This window comes from Perognathus longimembris, chromosome 18 (genome assembly GCF_023159225.1).
Source record: "Perognathus longimembris pacificus isolate PPM17 chromosome 18, ASM2315922v1, whole genome shotgun sequence".
Taxonomy (NCBI): domain Eukaryota; kingdom Metazoa; phylum Chordata; class Mammalia; order Rodentia; family Heteromyidae; genus Perognathus; species Perognathus longimembris.
This window is the reverse complement of record NC_063178.1, coordinates 32,604,967-32,616,175: the sequence shown is the minus strand read 5'-3', so window position 1 is coordinate 32,616,175 and position 11,209 is coordinate 32,604,967.

Here is an 11,209-nt window from a genome sequence, read left to right as displayed (position 1 = left end):
CTAAAATTGTCCATCAGAAGAGAAGGAGGAGTTGTCAGAGTCTGTCCGTCAGAAGAGAAAGAGGAGTTGTCTGAGTTTGTCCAACTTATCATGAGTTTCAGAAAAGTAAATACAAATAGCCAAAAACAAACACCAAAGAGACACTCAAAAAGGCACAAAGCAGATTCCCCATGAAACAGATTCCTTCTGCCCAGAGGAGGAAGAACAGACTGGGGAACATCGGACACACAAAAAGACACAAAGCAGATTCCTCATGAAACAGATTCCTTCCACCCAGAGGAAGAAGAACAGACTGGGGAATGTCGGCCTTAAGCCACTGCACAGAAGTGACCCACTTCGTTCCTACCAATTATACAGATTGAGGAGGGAAACAGATTCCATAAGAAACAGATTCCTTCTGCCCAGAGAAGGAAGAGCAGAATGAGGAAGGAACTTTATTCAGACGGAGGCCTGGAATGTCTTCCAAGACCACCGGTGGACAACCCACCTGCACCTCCGCTTAAGTCTTATGCCAAACTTACAGATTATTACTCATTTGGGCACCACAACAAACAAGACAAACAAAACAAGACAGACAAGACAAACAAGACAAGACAAACCCACCAATCGGTGCCAGACTCTCCGGTTCGGGTGTCCTGGGTTCTCGGGGGATCTCGGATGAGTTCCCCAAGCTGTTATGCCAGATTTCCCGTCCCCAAAGACCACCAAGGAGCCAATACTGATTGCAAGCTCAAGAGAGTCTGTATTGCAAACTCGAGCCTGGACTCCCAACTGTCACCAACACAGCGGATCTGGATTGAGAGCCCCAACCCTCAGATAGGCAGGGTTCTTATTGTGATTACAACAGACACAGGGTATTTCCAACTTGGCAGATACTTGATTGGATGACATTTAGCAAGCAAGTCTTGTCCTATTTCTATTGGCTATCTACCCTTTCATTTATCTATTTTAGCTTTGATATTGGGAACTGGCCTCGATATCAGGAATTGACAACAGGTGGTCAGGTAGCACTGATGCAGGGGGTAGAGCACAGTGCAGGGGGTAGAGCAAGTCACAAATGGGTTAAGCAAGCCGTTTACAGAAGCAGAATATTGCAGTCAGGCTGACCTAGTACCAACTTTATTTTAACAATTGCGACCATGTTTCCCCATTACCACTAAGCAAGCTTGAGCGGGCTAAAACAATCCAGTACTCAATCATAGTAAACCAACCCAACAGTTACCATGGCATTTCTACTACTATTATTGTTATTTCTATAGTGTATGACTATGACCATTTTTTTACTGTCCATTACCATGGTTGTTACGCAGGTACAGAGGTGAACAAGTGCTCACTACATTTTTAAATGTTACACTATAAGAAACTAGTCTTACAGGTGGGGATGCAGCCCTCTATCTTGGAGTCATGACCAGGGTTTATAAGCTGTTTAATGTTAACACTAAAACTTATATTTAGTTACTCCAGTTTTCAGGTCAGACCTAACACTGCATTGCAGAACTACCTCTTCACCAACTGTTTATTTAACAGATGCCTGTAAAATCCACTGAGAACTTTCTGCTTGGTAACATTTATATGCGCTTTGAATGTAGCATCCCTCTTTTCTCTCTCTTCCTCTTCAGCTCTCTCTTACAGTACCTTTTGATATCCAGGTGTCACAAATGCTTCTTTGTCATCAAGTGCTCCTTTCTACATTTCCAATTCTATCTGGATTTTCTTTTTCATTCTTTTTTTCGTTTTCCTTTTTTCTGGTCTAACTGTTTGTAGTAAGTTTTGAATATACTTGAGCTTTCGATTTTTTCCCAACAGCCATTTGGGGCTATTTTCCTTCTTGTTTTTCTGGATTTCATCATATATATTGTCATATTCATTCACAGTAGGACCCTCTTTGAAAATCTTCTGCATAGCCAGTCTTGTCTGTTTCGTGGCCTGCTTCTTAGCAACTTCCTTCTAAAGGCTTTCACAATTAGAAATTGCATCATCATCATCACTGGAATCATTCCCAAGCACTGATGGATTTTGCAAATGGCGAAGCACCTGTATGTTTTCTTTGGCACAATAAGCCCATACTTCTTTCCAGGAACTTCCATCTTGTTTCCAGTCTCTAGCGAACATCGCTAGACAAAGGTTGTATTTTTTTTTTCTTTTTGTATATAAGGCCTTACTACTGTGCATTTTTTACAAAGAAGCATCCAGGGCTGGAGATATGGCCTAGTGGCAAGAGTGCTTGCCTTGTATACATGAAGTCCTGGGTTATATTCACCAGCACCACATATAGAGAAAACAGCCATACTTGGTTCTGGAGCTCAAGTGGCAGAGTTCTAGCGTTGAGCAAAACGAAGCCAGAGACAGGCACGAGCCCAGAACTGGCAAAATAATAAATAAATAAAAGCATCCACACAAATGGGAGAGGTGAAGGTGAGGGATGAGGAGAGGAGAGGTGATGTTCTTCTCTGCTGGTACTGAAGTTCCTGGTTCATTCCTTCATGGATTTCATTGTCCCCCAGAGACCCGTGGCACTTAAAAATGGTGTACAATTTTTCTTAAGGAATCTCCATGTTTCCACTGGTGTGGGTGAAGTTAGCGATCTCCTGTTTCAGGTCACAGATGTTGTCAGTGGAGCTGCACATACAGTCCACTTTCTTAGACACTTGCATCTCACAAACAACTAGGATGGATCACAGCCAGAGAGATTTCAGCTGCAGTCTCCTGGGAACTTCTTCCCAAGATGTTGCAGTCTCCCCCCTCCTGCCCAAGCTTTTAGACTCTTCAAATATCTTGGGGGCAGGGTGGAGTTTGATTCCTTTCAGTAGGTTGGATTATGTCCTATGCCACTCCCTATTTCATTCTCCTTTGTTTAATCTTGCAATAGTGATCCTGGACAAAGGAATCATAAGAGAATATTTCTGGGAACAAATTGAATATTATTGTTCAATATTAAGTTTGCAAGCAATGTCTCTCAGTTTTTACCAGTGAATAAGTTCTTTGAAGTTTGCCATAAATTAACATTACCAAGATGAAAACAGCTCCATGCATTCCTAGCTTAAAGTGAGCTTTTAATACTAAATGACACTGGATCTTCTCAGAGTACTTTTCTTAATTTATCAAAATGATCATGTGTTTCTAATCTTTATTTCTATTGAGATGTAGCAATTATAGATTTACATATATGCAACTAGACTTGCATCTCTGGCAATAATTATGTATACTTGGAATGTGTGATTTTGGGATTATTTGAATCAAGTGGTCTGATATTTCACCAAGGATTCTCGTCTTTATGTTCAATGAAGAGATAAGTGAGGAGTTCTTTTTGAGATCAGTTTATGTCAGGCAACATCCTGCTCTCCTGGGATGCTGTAACAAGACCTACTAGCAGGGGGATCAGCTCAGGGACAGCTCTTTTTTGCATTTGGCTCACAGTTTCCATGTCAAAGTAGACTTTTCTCTCTATCCCATTGTAGATATAAACCTGGGGGAGAATGTGAACCAAGCACAAAGGACCTGGAAATTTTTTAGTTTGGTCAGTTGTCCAGCAGTGGGTTTTCCTTTAGTACATGCAAACCAGGGTCATTAGGTGCTGCAAAATGTTTTCTTTGGGGGGTTAATACAAAAATCTCTAAGGGTATTTTTTTTTCATTTTACCGTTTTAGCAAACACGTTCCTTAACCTTGGAGATGCACATAAACATAGAGCATAGTTTTACATTAGTGCACCAATTGTGATTGTATTTATATTATAACCAATTTAAGATAGACTGATACCATTTTGTTACATACTCAACCTTTTTGGGTTGTGGAACCAAGATTTCCTAAACTCTCAACACTATACAGGCAATTTACTATGAGATTACTACAGATTGCTAGAGAGAGCAAAGATGAGACAGAGTTCAGTCTGGAGGGCCTGCTGTTCATAAACTCACACCCAGAAGGAAACAGGTTATTACCATGCCAGAGCCAACTATCATGAGGATGTTACTTGCTTAGACTCGATTTTTCCAGTTTTCTAAGTCTTGAAGTGCCTACGGCTGGCCAGTGGTCATTCATTATTTATAGAGTCTAGTCAACTCGGAGGAGTAGGAAAGTTACCACAGAAAGAATGTCCCATGGAAGTGTTAGTTTCAGGAGATTCAAAGCAGCCTTCCACTGTGAAGCATCTTCAGGTGATGCAATCAAGCAGTGTCCCATCTACCTTCTCCTTTTACCTCCAGAAGGGTTGGACTGGATCTGGACTGGGCTGTAATGTTGTCTTTCATCTGCTCTGATAGAATGTCACACCTCCAGATGAGTGGCCTCTAAACGTTTACTGTTGTGCCAAGTCGTGAGATGACCACCAAGAAGGCCACCGAGACTCAGACGTTCCGAAATGCAAAAGCAAGGCAAGGCTTTATTCGAGCTGCAACTTGGGCCTCGTCCTACCCACCAACACAGTGGAGGTTGTGAGGGAGCCCCGAGCTATGATTACACAGGGCTTATAAAGGCAAAAAACAAAGTTACAACAATCAGGTGTTCAAGCAAGCAAGTTTAGGACACAGGTACAAATCTGATTGGCTCAGGGTTCGAGGCATTCTAAGGGTGGTCAGAGTTAAGTATTCCCAGTGGTTAGAGTTCTTGACCCACTGGACCCTAATGGGCTTGTCCTGGTTCTGCTTACAGGGCCTGCTTATCTCAGGTTCACGTTGTAAAGTGGGGTTCGCGTGGTAAAGTGGGGCCTGACTTCAAAGTCTGGCACTTCATTACATAGACTGGTTAAAGAAGCTTAATTTAAGGCCTGATTTAGTGAAATCTCATAATACATTTTGCTTGCCCTTTAAGTATACTGGATTTTGTAAGTTTGTACCTTACTAGTTTTTAAGACAGCTATAGGCAGTGGCCTTTGTGTAATTCTGCCAGGGAAATAATTTTTAAGGCTAGAATTTTTAGGTAGACCTAGAAAGCTAGTGCCTGTAGTCAGTTTTCTTAAGTGCAGGCTCCATACTTGCACTCTTGTTCCCCTTATTTCTCATGCTTTTTTCTTTATTTTTTCCTCATTTTTCCAAAATAATTCTGATCTCTTGCTCTTAAGTGGCAGTAGATCATTGAAAACCATCCATCTGTGTAACTTCTTCAAGCTGACTCAAGTGGCTGACCGTACCTAGTCAGGAACCTATCACCTTATTCTATTTTATCAAGGGGTTGCCAGGATTAGATGTCACTAGTTTTAACCTCAGCTGGAAATTATACAAAAATTTTAGCTCTTACTAGCTGCCCAAACCTTTTTTATAGCTATGTAGTACTCTATTTTGCAAAAGCATTTTTTGCTGGCCTGGAGAAATTTATGTCTGGTGATTCTTAAAATATCTAAATTATGTATGCAGACCTCAGACAGGTCACAATAGGGACCCGATCTTAGCTCTGCAAACTACCTTTCCTGAACAGATGTGTCAGCTCAAAATTTATTGCTGACTAGGGTTTTGAGCAGATGCAAGGGGGTGGGATTTTTTTAAACTATACCCCCATATGACAACCTTAGCTTTTGACTACACACTATCACAGATGACTGGCATGTTTTTGCCCAGGCATGCTTACAAACTATTTTCCTATGACCTCCTGGCTAAAGCAACAAGATGGTCAGCATGGAAATAGTTTTTAAGCATGATCTTACCTGGAACTTACTAAAAGCCAAAGTTACCTTTGAAAAACTTGTAAGAATCATCTGTCCTTTACTGTTGGCCTACATGGGCACTATTATAAAATCTGCAAGGCAAACTGGAATAGCAATTAAATCATTTAGGCAGCCTTAATTATTTTTAAATAAAATTTAGGACAACTTTGTTTTTAAATTTTACATCCAGAAAGCCATTCCTAATTTTTTTTTAAAAGTCTCTACACTTAACTTTCAATTGTATTAGAAGAACCCTGAAACTTAAAGGCACTAGTCAAAGCCCATTGCCTCAGGGTGGCTTGTTTTAAAAGGGTCATTTTTCCCCTATAGTCTGAGTTATTGCCTAGAACACCTTTGAACACAAATGGCAGTTTTTCCTTAATCTAATAATGACAAGCACGAGCAGTATACCAAGAACATAGACTTATTGCTTCTGGCATATATATATGTGTGTGTGTGTGTGTGTGTGTGTGTGTGTGTGTGTGTGTGTGTGTATGTATATTACATATATATTGAGAAATAGTGTAAAAATCAAATTACATCATACAGATAAACTTTGAACCCTCTTTTAAAAACGTTTTCTAATTTTTAATACTTTGTAAGCGACAGTTTAGATTCTAATTGCATTATCACATCACCCATTTTACCAACACGTTTTCATGTTTGCCTGTAAGTAAAAGATATAAGACAAAGAAAAGCCTCCATTTGCCCATTCTACAGAATGGGGATATACCCATCTGACTCCTTAGGGTTAGATGAATTGCCTTTGTGTCAGCTTACTCTTTTCCCAACACGTGTGGATTCCACCAAAGGAATCCTGTCTCACCACGCATAGACCAGCTAAGCTGCATCTTTGGCCAATTAACCCTCACCCTTGAAGATGGGCATACAGACCATCCTAAGTTTTCCTGTCATTTTCTCTTTATCTCTGATTGAGAAACCCAAAACATTTTTAACAGTGATGAACAAAAGTTTATATCTAAATTTTTATATCCAAAAGTTTATATCCAAATTTTTGATATTTAGTTCCAAATTTTAACAGTGGAGGAAAATAAATTGCAAGTTCCTAATGCCTTTTGTAAAGCTTGATAATTTGAATACTTTGTAAATAACCTTATGCATTAAGATATCAGATTTTTTAAACTGCAAATTAAAGAATCTTTAGATACCTTTTAACTAGTTTTTTTAGATGGTCCTTTTGAACAGTTTTTATTTTTATTTTTTGAGGCTTTTGGTATGGTCCAAACCTCATGCCATTTTTAGCTTGGGGGCTTGGTGAAAACTGATTTCCTGAGCTCAGACATAGGGTTTTGTATTATGCCAAAGAGGGTGGGTTTCCTTCTGGATTTCTGCATCTCTCCATCCCACCCTCGTTCACTCTCTCTCTCCCTCCCTTCAACCCTCCTTCCCTCCCTTCAACCCTCCCTCCCTCCCTTCCTCCCTTCCTCCCTCCCTCCCTCCCTCCCTCCCTTTCTTCCTCATTTACCTCCCTCCTTCTTTTCCTCTCTCCTTTCCTCTATCCCTCCCTTCTTTCCTCCCTCCCTCCCTCTCTTTCTCCTTCCTCCATCCAATCATCCTTTCCTCCAATACTCCCTCCCTCCCTTTCTTCCTCATTCTTTTCCACTTCCCCCTCCTTCCCTCCCTTCCTCTATTCCTTTACTCTCCCCCCTCCCCATAACAAGTTTTGTCCCTAATGGGCTTTCCTTTGTCTTTCACTTGCCTCAATACTGTGGGAAGAATGAAGCCTAGCCAAATGTTGAATAGCATGTAAGAAATTGAATATTCTTGTCAGATTCCAGGGTATAGAAGGAATGGTTTGAGGTTTTCACCTTGGAATATGTGTGCTGGAAGTTTCACAAAAATGGACTTTCCCACGTGGATAAAGTTTCCACTTATTCTTAGCTTACCAGAGCTTTGAACTTCAAAATGTCCTGGGTCTTATGAAAGGCCTTTTCTGCTAGTACCCAAACGATCCTGCCCATCTTTGCTGTAATTCAGTTAACTGGTTTCAATTATTGATTTAGATACATTGAACTAGCCTTGCTTGCCTAGGTGGAATGCTGTTTGCCTACTGTGTCTTAGTATTGAGTAGGTAAATTCAGTTAGCTGAATTCTCAGTTTCACTGAGAATCCTTGATTTGAGGATCCTTGAAGTGATAGCTGGATCATCAGACCTTTTAGGATTGTTTCTGTGAATGTGCACACTCGGGGCATAAGGAGTATGACAAAAGATCTAAGAATGGAAAAGGAAAACAAAGCTGGGGAAGCAGTCAAGGAACATTGACCTCAGGCAACATTCTGTACTCTGAAGGCTTCTTGAATTCATCCAGGAATAAGATTCTCAGCTGAGATTGGGACATTTACATGTATTTCCATTAGGACTAGCAAAAGTTTCCCTCACTTTGGTAGAAGGTGACAACATAGGTACTTGGGCATTATAGCTGTCCATGTGTACAAGCACACCTATAAATAGGGGTATGGAAGCCCAAACTTGATCCATCCATTCCTGCAATAGTGAATTTCAAGCTACCACTTTTCAGAATGGGAGCTGTTGGGGTTGGTCTGTTAATGGTTTGTGGGTTGGGATATACCAGATTGGGAGGTCTGCATTGGTGCTTGGCAGCCCATGAGGCATTCCTTTAAAGAATATATTAGTTAAAAAAGGGGGGGGGGAGTAGAAACAGGAAGTCCCGAGTCTTCACAGCCAGAGAGGACCTAACAACTAACAACCTGGCAAGAACTGGGTGTCAGCCCAGCATACCTTTTTTTTTGTTTTTTTTTTTTTTGGTTTGTTTTCGTGGAACAGAAGTTTGAATAAGAGTTGTTGCACTTACTAGGCAAGCACTCTGACACTGAGCTACATCCCAGCACATCCACCTGGCCTTTTGTATGTCTCATATTTGACTATTTTGTGTGAAACCTGTTTGTTTTCAACCCAGAGTTCCTCTGTTCCCTCGGGATTGAAACTTCTCTCTCTGGCACAAACTTGGTGAGGGTTGCCAAACATCAGTTCCTTTAGACCCACTTCAAATTGTCTTGGCCTTTACTGGTCTGTCCTGCTCTAACAGGATGAGAAGCCACAAAGCAAAAAGCCAATAGGCAAAGGCATAGCTCCTGCAGCAACAAGGGTTTAGTTCAATGCCTCCCTGTTAAATTCTATTTTCAAGAAGTCCTTGGCGCATGTGGCTTCATAAGTTTGGAGAGAATGAATCTGGGGTGTTGCATGAGGACTTGCGTTGGGGCCAGAGATTCCTTTTCGGTGATACAACTTTATTGTAAAATGCCATGGATATTAGTGTGAAGAAAATTTCTTGACGTAATGCCTTAATGTTTTAAATTTCTTCCCATGGAATTTTTTAATTTACTTATCTTGTTTCAAAGGGAAAACTAGAACTTTTGAGTGATATAGCTGTTTTTTGTTGTTGTTGTTGTTGTTATTGTTGTTGATTTTTACCAGTTGTGTGGCTTGAGACTGAGGACCTGAGCACTGTCCCTGGTTTCTTTTGCTCAAGGCTAGCACTCTACCAATCGAGGCACAGTGCCACTTCGGGCTTTTTCTGCTTATGTGGTACTGAGGAATAGGGCCCAGGCCTTCATGCATGGTAGGCAATCACTATACCACTAAGCCACATTCACATATCAGTCTTAAAAGGAAATAATGACATGATGGAGGTTCAGCCTTTATAATTATCAACAGATCCAGTACTGAGACAATAGTGAATGGTCTGTGGGAACTGGTGTTCTGTGTCTTCAGGTACTGTGTAGCTTCCATCTCTTTCACACTATTTAGTAATTTGCTTGGCTATTTTGCTCATGGCAGGCACACTCCCACTTGAGCCTCCCCTCCACTTTTCCAGGTTTTTTGCCACTTAATGGAAGATAGGTCTCTGGGATATGTCTGAGTCAAGGTTCTCATATATCTCAGTCTACTGAGTTGCTAAGGTTTTAGGCATAAGCCAGCGGTGCCAACATCCTATGGTAAAGATTGAATGTTATAATAAAGACAAATCTGACACATGAAGTATTTTGGTAGCCCCCAGCCCACATTATATATTAATCTCCTTCTGCACTTCCCCTCTGTCTCTACTATCCCCTCTGTGTATCTTCTTTAATGTGGGTAGGAACTTAAGGTTTTGTGCTTGCTAAGCAGGAACACTTCCTCTAGCCATGCCTCCAGATCATTTTTGAGTTGGTTATTTTGACAAGAGGAATTCATTTTCTGCCTAGATCTGTGCCTGAACTTGAGTCCTTCCAGGTTTTCCTTTACATCATAGCTGGGATGATAGTTGGGGGCTATCACTCTCAGCTACTTCCAGTATGATGGAGTCTTGTGGATTTTTCTGTCCTGGCTGGTCTGGAACTATGATCTGTCTGATCACAATCTCCCGAGTCACTGGAATTACAAGAATGTGTTTCTACAGACTGCTTTGTAATTTTTACTTTGTTGTTGATATTGTTTTCAGTCTTGGTGCTTGAACTCAGGTGCTCGGCAGTGTTCTTGAGCTTCTTTGCTCAAGGCTATCATTGGAACTATAAGGCCATTTCCAGCTCTTTCTGTCTATGTGATACTAAGGAATTGAACCCAGGGCTTCATGCATGCTGGGAGAGAAATTTATCACTAAGCCACCTTCTCAGCCTGTGATTTTCAATTTTAATGGCCACATAACTTTTTAGTGAATAGTTTTGTAGTGTTTCATGTGTTTTGACTTCTCTAGTCTTACATACTGGTATCAATGTATCAATGAGCATATATGTGAATCATAATTTGTTTTCCTCACAAATAACTCACTTAGTGGGCAAAAATAATCATGCTGTTTAATGGACATATAAGAAAACACAATGAAACACATGAGGGTGGGGTTGGGAAAGATGAGGATGATTTGATTGAAGGGGTAATACTAAGATTCATTGTCTTTATAAAGTGAATCATTGAATTGACATCACTTTATACAACCACTTCAAGATAACAGAGATAAAGAATTTTAAACATAAAAATAGCAAAGTAGATACATCCCATTGGGTTCTTGAAGGTTCAGAGACTACAATTTAATACAACTCAACACAGTATTTTCAACGGAGCTATCACAGAGCATTGAAAAATCAGAAGCAAGTTGGCTTAGGAAGACTCATAGCATCTCACTTTACACACATAACTAACCTGTATTTATTTCCAAATGAACAATGCCGGAGTAATGCCAATTGAACCAATATTAATTTCCAACCAAAATTAATTTCCAACACAGACAAGAAGGTTAATGTTGCAGGTACATGTAAGCCAAAATATTTGCTGATGCAGATGAGGGCCAACATTCCTTGGCAGCATAACACACAAAGGCAGCTTGACAAAAGGCTGCAGTGACCTTCATTTCTATGTTCATGATTAAGTCTTACAGCTGATTCTCAGTGTGCAGGTCAAAATAGTCCATGCTTCTCAATCCAGCTTTGCAGGAAAGTAGGAACCAAAGAATTCAGACTCTCAGGTGGGATTTATGCTTCCCCATGTACCTGTCCAGTACCTCCCAGAACCGCAAGAACACTGGTCTGTCCAGATGACGTTTGTGAAAGTTGATTT